The sequence below is a fragment of the Gekko japonicus genome, unplaced genomic scaffold, assembly GCF_001447785.1.
Source record: "Gekko japonicus isolate JY-2015 unplaced genomic scaffold, Gekko_japonicus_V1.1 scaffold54, whole genome shotgun sequence".
NCBI lineage: Eukaryota > Metazoa > Chordata > Lepidosauria > Squamata > Gekkonidae > Gekko > Gekko japonicus.
The window spans coordinates 2,333,531-2,342,436 of record NW_015167058.1 but is presented as its reverse complement, the minus strand read 5'-3'; positions in this window follow the sequence as shown (position 1 = coordinate 2,342,436).

The following is an 8,906-nucleotide window of genomic DNA, read 5'->3' as shown; positions in this document are numbered from 1 at the left end:
CCTTCATCATTTCCCGGGTTTGGCGAATTCGTTGGTTGATGCACTCTCACACCTTCCCCAACACGACAGTAAAAGGGAGGTCATCCTTGACTCGGTGTTCACCCCCTCCCACCTGGGACGACTCGCAGTCAGGCCCACGTCAATCCACCCCCTCTGCCAGCCCCACCTCCCACCTCACCTACGTCACAGGAGGTCCCCCGTGCTGCTTGGCCTGACATGTTCAACTCCGCCTTTTCGGAGGCGGACCGGGAACTACTGGAGGGGGTGGGGGATTGTGTGCAAAGGGAAAACGGCTGCTGGTACCATGGACATAAACTATACGTGCCCCAATTGCTCAGAGGGGAGGTATTACAGTCGGTTCATGGCTCAAAGTTGGCAGAACATTCTGGCTTTGTGAAGTCTCTTCAGCTCTTGCAGAGACAGTTCTGGTGGCCGCACATGGGCAAAGATCTATCGTCGTTTGTTCAATCATGCCAAGTGTGCGCAATGACTAAGCCACGTCCTGGCAAGGTCCCGGCACTCTTACAGCCCCTCCCCACCCCAAGCCGGCCTTGGGAAGTCATTTCCATGGATTTCATAACGGATTTACCACCCAGCAACCACCCAGGGTTGGGCTCTGCAGCCTGGAGATTCTGTATATGTATCTACAAAGAACATTCAAATGTTGTGTCCTAGCAGGAAACTTGGGTGGAAATACATTGGGCCTTTTAAAGTGCGCAAAGTGATCAATAATGTCGCGGTTGATGTTGAATTGCTTAAAAACTTGAGGAAATTGCATTCTGTGTTTCATTTCAGCCTCCTGAAGAAAGATTCTGGATCCTGTCCCTGGCGACCAGACCGGCCGGTTCCACCAACTATTTTGATCGAGGGCGAGGAACACTATGAAATTTCTAAGATTTTGGATTCTAAACGCAGACGTGGCAAACTGATGGGACCTTTTACACTTCCACAGGGCCTGTAAAATGGAACTCTTTCATCAGGCATTTGGGAGCCGCTGCCACCAATGAAAGAACATTGGCTGGTTAAAAGGGAGAGGGCCCTGGACTCTCGAAATCATCACCAGCAGCCTAAAAGAACAGCGAGCCCTGCAAGGATACTTAAAATAAACAATGAGAGCTGGCAGCGAGCGGAAAATTGCGTATACTGGCTGCTACCATCGTATCAACACCGATAATTACTAGCACTTTATTATGATTTTTTTATAATTATTTTAACCACAACTATGTTTTAATGTAATTATCTGGTGGTTTTGTGAGCTTTCCTGAGCCAGCTTCGGCCAGGAAGGCGTGATAAAAATCTGAAAAATAAATAAATACATTATTTTTATTTCACTTTATTTTACTTCTTTTCTCCCTAACGTGGACCAAAGTGGCTTATCCCCTTATTTTCCCTGTCTCCCTCTTACCCTCATAAGAAAAATCTTTTAAGGTAGGTTAGGCTGAGGAACTGTGATGGGCTGAACGTCACCAGGTCAGTGTCAGCTATGCTGCCAAGAGTATGGTGTGTGCTTCTAATTGCTGTGCATTCCTTCCCATTTGCTTCATTGCCTCTTAGCTGTAACACATATCTTTCAAGGCCACTGGAGGAGTTGATGTGTCTAGAATTCGTGGGAAGCTTCTTACCTTCCCTGCTTCTGCAGCCCTTAGTTCTCAGCCAAATGCCTGTGTGCGGGAACCCACCTAATTGGGTACTACGTGGTGTGTGTGTGTGTGTGTGTTTGCATACGAATGCCCTCTATCCTATTATGCACATAGGTAACCCGCCATTCCTAACAGTGTTCATGTTGCTGCATCTATAGCTTTTCAATAAAAGTAAAACCTTCTTAGAAGCGTGTACTTCGTTGTTTTGCTGTGGATCCTGACAGTGGGCCGAGTTCAGGCCTCGTCGCCGGTGCTGGGGGGGGGAGGGAGAAGGCTTGGAAAGGCGTGGGCCTCGCCGTGGGTGCCAGGGACGGGTTGGAAGGGGAGAATGCTCACCTGTGGCTGCTTCCTTCCCCTCCCATGGAGCTTCTCCTCCTCCCTGCGAGTATCGTGGGTCCCCCTTCTTGTGTCTTCTAATGCTTTCGTATAGCTGCTCATATGTTCCATCATCAGGGCTGGCTCACCCAGTAGGCGAACGAGGCATTCGCCTAGAGCATGGCGGTGGTAGCCACTCGGTGGGGCTGGCTCAGGTGACCCGTCTTCCAATGAGGGCTCGGCCCGGCCCAACGCGCCCGCTCCCTGTGCCCCAGCCAGCAGCCGGTCCGCACAGGCGCAGAGGCTGCTGCTGCCGCCACCCGCCAGCCCTGGCTGCCCGTTTGCTCGCCCCCACCATCCGTCACCCGCCTGCTTCGGGGGCTTCCTTAATCCTACCTTCCTGGGCACTTACTGCCTGCTGGGCTGCCGCTTCTCAGACAGGGAGGGGCACCTTCGGCGGGGCCAAGGTAAGCGGGACAGGAGGGAAGGAGGGGTGGGACTGGTGAGCCCCCAACCCCTCCCGTCTGACAGGCAGCTCCCACATCTCCCGAGTCCCCGAGTCGGCCGCCTTGCCACTCCTCTCCCGCCCAGCGGCTCTGGGGAGCAAGGAGGTGGCCAGCTGGGAGGTCTCCAGACCCCACTGGGAGGTTGCCATCTGCGCCTCACCTAGGGCACAGAAACACCTTGGGCCGGTCCTGTGCACCATAATATTGTTTGTACTGGCACAGAAAGCCTTGGGGTGTGTTTATGCCCTCAGCTCTCTCTGGATACGTCCTACAGAAACAGTACTGCAGTCTACACCACCCTCTAGGTGGAGTCATTGATTTGTCCTCTCCACTTCTAGGATTTCTTGGAGGAAAGTGACTCCCATATTAAAGAGGAACTCATTACTCCTCCTCCCACATGTTAAGAAACATACGGAGCATTCACTGCTTTCTTGAGATCAGACAAATTATTTGGGATGGGTTCCAGCAGGCCATTAGAAGCAATGCGCTGCAACCCTCTTCACCATTCCTCACCAGTGAATCTACAAATGTCTAAGGCATGGGTGCTTGTGTACTGGGGGCCATCAAGTCACAGCAGATTTATGGGGAAGTCAGTGTAAGAGAAAGAGGCAGTTTGCTATTGCCCTCCTCTGCATGGCGACCCTCGATATCCTTGGTGGTCTCCCAGTTGTAAGGACCCCACCCCCCTCCTCCAGCTGAGAACGCCTTGGTTAGTGGGTCCCCTATGTGCCCACTGTAGATTCTTTACATTTTTACTTCTTTTACTTTATTTTGTATGCAAGAAAGCTATTCGTTTGCATTTAAAATCACTCTCTTACTCTTTTTCTTTGTAATTTTTTTTTAGGTACCACTACCAAGATCCACCCTGATATACACAGACCTACAAGGTCCTGCATTATTCCTTTCTGGAACCCTTTTTAAAGCTAATTGCCCCTTCTCTGGGTCCAGTGGGTAACAATTTAACGACTGGCAGAATGCGGGCAGCTTATAGGTGCGTTATTCCTTTCTGGAACCCCTTTAAAGCTAATTTCCCCTTGTCGGGTCCAGTTTGGGTAACACATGCAAGTACTAACCATGGCCAACCCCACTTAGCTTCCAAGGCCTGATGAGATCGGGCTGGTCCGGAGTATCCAGGTAAGGACATAGGTGCTTACTCACCATTAATGCTTCTATTACTCTTTCCAGGTGGAAACTGTGCGCACACTAGGAGAGAGGGACAAAGGGGATAAAGTTGCAGGGGCCCTGGTCACCCTGGGAGCTCACTGAATTGGGCAAGTCATGTGATTTACTTCCTGTGTGATGTTTGGGTTGGATTTGGGTGGAGTCAGGGCAACCCAGAGGGAAATCTTTGTCTGGGGGCCTGTGATTGTTCTCAGTAGTCCTATGTTCCAGCTCTAGGAAAGACAATAGAGACAGATCTTGGCCTTTTATAGGAAAAAAGCAGGGAGGTGCAAACATTCCCTTAATCATTGGGATGTACATCAACTGTGCTGCAGATTTATCTGTATGGAAGCTGTAGACTTATCATACTATATGTGTTTTTCTTTTCTTTTTCTTGTCTGTAGCTGCTCATCCCCATATCCGCACCCCCAATCATGTAAAAGCTTTGGTGTGCTTTCTCCCTAACACAGACAAACCTTGGGATCGTTGTAACATCACCGCATATGAATTTGATCCTGCAGGGCAACTGAGACATCTAGTGATTTGAAAAATTGGCACTGGCGTCTTCTGACTTAATCCTGAGAACATAGATGTGGGAGGGATCCATGCCACAACTTGATCGGGAAGGAGTGTTTCAAAAGTGCATCCAAGAGACAGAAAACACAGCTCTCTCTCTCTCTCTCTCTCTCTCTCTCTCTCTCTCGCTCTCTCTCATAAACTTAGGAAATCTAATATTAGCAATGGCTCAATTAACAGGTTTATAGCTGGTTGCTGATATGCCCATTCATGATGGGATGTGTCAACAACAGCTGCACTAGAACAGCATTGCAAAATATGACATCGTATTGTCAATAGAGATAGTAATGCTGAAAAGAGACATTTTGAGATGCCAAATCTGTCTGATTTGGGGGTTGTTTTCTTTTGCTCTGGACTCTCAGTCACTATAAAAAAGACAACATTTTGAATGTTTTGAAGCTGAATCCCCGAAAATGTCCTTTGGCACGTGGATTCTGCTCATACTTTAAAAAGGTAAAGGTTTCCCTTGCTCGAAAGCCAGTCAAATCTGACTCTAGGGGGCAGTGCTCATCTCCATTTCCAAGCTGAAGAACCAGTGCTGTCCACAGACATTTCCATGGTCATGTGGCCAGCATGACTAAACACCGAGGCACACAGAATGCTGTTACCTTCCCACCGAAGCAGTACCTATTTATCTACTTGCAATTTTTTGCTTTCAAACTGCTAGGCTGGCAGGAGCTGGGACTCGAGATGGGAGCTCACTCCACCACACGGCACTAGGGTCTTGAACTGCCAAACTACAGACCTTCCAGTCTGCAGCTCAGCGTTTTGTTTTTTAAATCCCCAGAGGGATATTTTTATTTTTGCAATACACTACAAACTACAAAGAAAGTATGAAGGAAGGGGACTACATCTAGGGACAAAGAAAAGGTAACCACACTATACTAAAACCCCAAGAGGTGGAGATCTTATCCCTGTTAGTGAAAGTGTTAGTAATATAAGTGTTAATAAAAACAATATACTTGTAGAGTTCTTGTTTGTCTCAGCTTCAATGTTAACGTGTTATTTTGTTAGTTGTTATGAGAGAGCTTTCTGACCATCTTCTTATTCTTCGCTTCAAAAGGCAATTCTCAGAGTTCTTCTGCCTTTACTTCGCTTTTCCTGTCTCTAAAGTCATATACCACTCTGGCTGCCTCTGCTCCGGTTTCCACAGCAGAGTCCTCCTCTGTTCCCGAGGTGGCAGAGTCACTTGTTTTCTTTACTTCCTCTTTAAAATCTTCCTCCGTTCCCAGCTGGTGTCGAAAAAATTCCTTGGATTTAAAGGTGGCATCAATCTTTTCTCTTTTATCGTTGATCTTGAAGATGACACCCTCCGTGATCGCCCACCTATACGAAATTCCATTAGTTTGAAGAAAAGAAATTAAGTCCTTATAGTTTTTCCTCTTTTGACAAATTTCAAATGGAATGTGGCTATTTTTTAAAATTTAATTGGAGTAAGCCCTATAAGCCATCTCCATCTCTTTTACCAGTTCATCCGCTGTTAAGCCTATTGCTGGAGCGATGATCTCACTAAGTATCTTCCTCAGATCCTCCTTCTCTGCCTCAGGAACTCCCTGGAATCTGAGAATCATGTTGGCTTTTTCCATCTGCAGCTGTAACAAACGGTTTTCTTGTAGATTTTGCTTTGTTTCCACTTCTCCCATTCTTTTCTTCATTTTCTTGCTTGTGGTGTCCAACTCCTTAAGTTTCCCAGCTACCTGCTCCACCTTCTTCTCCATTTCTTTCAGTTGGAGCTGCTGAGATGCAAAGCTTTTATTCATTACAGTCAGTTGCTGGTTAATAGCATCGAGTTGCTCCATCACTGGCTTGAGCATATCCGCTAGCATTTTCATGACGTCTGCTCCCTCTTCCAGTTTTGGGCTCTGGCTGCCAGGCGGTTTCGTATTCAGCTTTCTTTGCAGGGCAGCCATTTTTTACAATTTGTTTCTGGAACCCCTTTAAAGCTAATTTCCGGGGGCGTGGCATGCTTGGCTGAGAGGAAAGACGTGTTGCGGTTGAGCTCCCGGTAGAAGGTTAAGAAAGTATAAAGGCTCCGTGGGGGTGCTACTTGAGGTAGCACCTCTCCAACCCACTGGTGTGCGGATCGTTCCCCTGCGGTCCTAGGAGAATGTCCACCATCGCTGCTTCATAGACCGGACGTCCCTGCGTCTCAGCGTTTTAACCTCTGAGCCACCGCAGCCCACTCATACTTTAGGGGACAACAAGAGAGTGCAAAAGGCAGTACTGGGATACAATCTCAAAAATGACAGAATGATTTTGGTCCAATTCCAAGGCAAACCATTCAACATCACAGTAATCCAACTCTATGCCCCAACCACTGATGCAGAAGAGGCTGAAGTGGACCGGTTCTATGAAGACCTACAACACCTCACAGAACTAACACCAAAAAATGATGTCCTCATCATCATAGGGGACTGGAATGCTAAAGTAGGAAGTCAAAAGGTAACTGGAATAACAGACAAGTTTGGCCTTGGAAAGCAAAATGAAGCAGGGCAAAGGTTAACAGAGTTTTGTCAAGAGAACACACTGGTCATAGCGAACACCCTTTTCCAACAACCTAAGAGACGACTCTACACATGGACATCACCAGATGGGCAACACCGAAATCAGATTGACTATATAATTTGCAGTCAAAGATGGAGAAGCTCTATCCAGTCAGTAAAAACAAGACCTGGAGCTGACTGTGGTTCAGATCATGAGCTACTCATTGCAAAATTCAGACTTAAACTGAAGAAAATTGGGAAAACCACGAGGCCATTCAGGTTTGACCTAGATCGCATCCCTGATGAATATACAGTAGAGGTGAAGAATAGATTCAAGGGTCTGGATTTGATAGATAGAGTGCCTGAAGAACTATGGACAGAGGTTCGTGACATCGTACAGGAGGCAGCAATCACCACCATACCAAAGAAAAAGAAATGCAAGAAAGCAAAATGGCTTTCTGATGAGGCTTTACAAATAGCAGAGGAAAGAAGGAAAGCGAAAGGCAAAGGCGAAAAGGAAAGATTTACCCAACTGAACGCAGATTTCCAGAGAACAGCAAGGAGAGATAAGGAGGCCTTCCTGAATGAACAGTGCAAAGTAATAGAAGAAAACAATAGAATGGGAAGGACTAGAGATCTCTTCAAGAAAATTGGAGAAATCAAGGGAGCGTTCCATGCAAAGCTGGCCATGATAAAGGACAAAAACGGTAGGGACCTAACAGAAGCAGAAGAGATTAGGAAAAGATGGCAAGAATACACAGAAGAACTATACAAGAAAGACCTCGATGTCCTTGACAACCACGACGGTATAATCACTGACCTCGAGCCAGACATCCTGGAATGTGAAGTTAAATGGGCCTTAGAAAGCATTACTAACAACAAAGCTAGTGGAGGTGATGGTATCCCAGCTGAGCTATTCAAAGTCTTAGAAGAGGATGCTGTTAAAGTTCTGCACTCCATTTGCCAGCAAATTTGGAAAACGCAACAGTGGCCACAGGATTGGAAAAGATCAGTATACATTCCAATCCCAAAGAAGGGCAATGCCAAGGAATGTTCAAACTATCGCACAATTGCACTCATATCACACGCTAGCAAGGTCATGCTCAAGATCCTACAAGCTAGGCTTCAACAGTACGTGGATAGAGAACTACCAGAAGTACAAGCTGGGTTTCGAAGAGGTAGAGGAACGAGAGATCATATTGCCAACATTCGCTGGATTATGGAGAAAGCAAGAGAGTACCAGAAAAATATCTACTTCTGCTTCATTGACTATGCTAAAGCCTTTGACTGTGTGGATCACAACAAACTATGGCAGGTCCTTAAAGAGATGGGAGTACCAGACCACCTCACATGTCTCTTGAGAAACCTGTATAAGGGCCAAGAAGCGACAGTTAGAACCGGATACGGAACAACTGATTGGTTCAGCATAGGAAAAGGAGTACGACAAGGATGTATACTGTCACCTTGCTTATTTAATATATATGCAGAGTACATCATGCGAAATGCTGGCCTGGATGAATCACAAGCGGGAATTAAGATTGCTGGGGAAAAGATCAACAACCTCAGATATGCAGATGATACCACTCTAATGGCTGAAAGTGAAAAGGATCTAAAGAGCCTCTTGCTCAGAGTAAAAGAGGAGAGCGCAAAAGTGGGCTTGAAGCTCAACATCAAAAAAACTAAGATCATGGCATCCGGCCCCATCACTCCTTGGCAAATAGAAGGGGAAGTCGTGGAAGTAGTGACAGACTTCACGTTCCTGGGATCCCAGATCACCGCAGACTGTGACTGCAGCCATGAAATTAAAAGACGCCTGCTCCTTGGGAGGAAAGCGATGGCGAACCTAAACAGCATGATAAAAAGTAGAGACATCACCCTGCCAACAAAAGTCCGCATGGTCAAAGCAATGGTATTCCCAGTAGTCATGTATGGCTGCGAGAGCTGGACTATAAGGAAGGCCGAGCGCCGAAGAATAGATTCTTTTGAACTATGGTGCTGGAGAAGACTCTTGAGAGTCCCTTGGACTGCAAGAAGAACAAATCAGTCAATCCTCAAAGAAATCAACCCTGACTGTTCCCTGGAAGGCCAGATAATGAAACTGAAGCTCAAATACTTTGGCCACCAAATGAGAAGGGAGCACTCACTGGAGAAGACCCTGATGCTGGGAAAGATTGAAGGTCAAAGAAGACGGGGACGGCAAAGGATGAGATGGTTAGACAGTGTCA